Source organism: Arachis duranensis, chromosome 6, assembly GCF_000817695.3.
Source record: "Arachis duranensis cultivar V14167 chromosome 6, aradu.V14167.gnm2.J7QH, whole genome shotgun sequence".
Taxonomy (NCBI): Eukaryota; Viridiplantae; Streptophyta; class Magnoliopsida; order Fabales; family Fabaceae; genus Arachis; species Arachis duranensis.
This window is the reverse complement of record NC_029777.3, coordinates 4,159,048-4,160,236: the sequence shown is the minus strand read 5'-3', so window position 1 is coordinate 4,160,236 and position 1,189 is coordinate 4,159,048.

Genomic DNA, 1,189 nt, shown 5'->3' with positions numbered 1-1,189 from the left:
AGGGGGAGGGGAAAGGGGTATTTTTGTCCAAAAAAATAAAAAGGACGATTTTAATACGAATAAAAACGTTAAGGATGACTTTAAACCCAAATTAACAAGAGGGACGAATTCGATTCTAGCACAAAACGTTAGGGACCAAAATCATACTTATCCCTAAAACTTAAGACTATCCTTTTAAGGAGACATCTACCTTCTTATTTTAATTTTATTAAATAATATTAATATTATTTAATTTTAACTTCTAACTTTTAAGATAAATAAAAAATATAATTTTTTATACATTAAATAATTTAAAAATTTTGTTATATAGAAACTAAAAAATATGAGAGAGAGTATTTTTTAACCTATTAAATTTGAGTTATATCAAGTAATGATTAAGAAACAAATTAGAACTCTAAATTAATTTTTTTTGTCTCTCTTTGTACAGTCTTAAGTAACTATGTTTTATGAATAGTATTTAAGTGACAAACAAAATAATAACAAGATTCACATTAGATTATGAAAACTAATGTCATTATTACATTACAATCACATTATTTCAAAACATGGAAAATAAAATAATAAAGTATAGTTTAATTAATTTACACAATAAAGTAAATGTAAAATTTATATAATAGTAGTTAAATGTAAAAAGTAATGACATTTTTTTATTCCAAGGAACTATATTAAATTGCAACTTAAATTTATAATTATTAGTTAAAAACTTATAATAATATACTATTTTTATTATATTAGTTAAAAATAATATATTTTGATATTATTTTTAAGGATTTGACATCAAATTTTGATAATTTGAGCAAAAATTTTGAATGCTTTGTGTCGTTCATTTTTTTAATAGAATAATAAGATAATTTAACACGCACATGAAGAAAAAAATTATTATTTTTATACATTTAGATATTCAAAAGACACTAAATGGATTCTTTTAACAACACTTCAATGACTCATAAAAATTAACACAATGGATGGTTATAGATCAAAGTAATAGATAAAATTAAAAGTTGCAATAATGGTATTTGGTGCAATTAATTACGATCGCGTAAAGAGAAAGTGATAGAAGAAGAAAAAAAATAAGAAAGGAAAACAATGCAATAATAGTGTGTGATAAAAAATAATAATAAGAGAAAATAATAGTATGTAATAAAATAAGAAAATATAATAAAAATATAAATTAATAATTTAAAAAAAA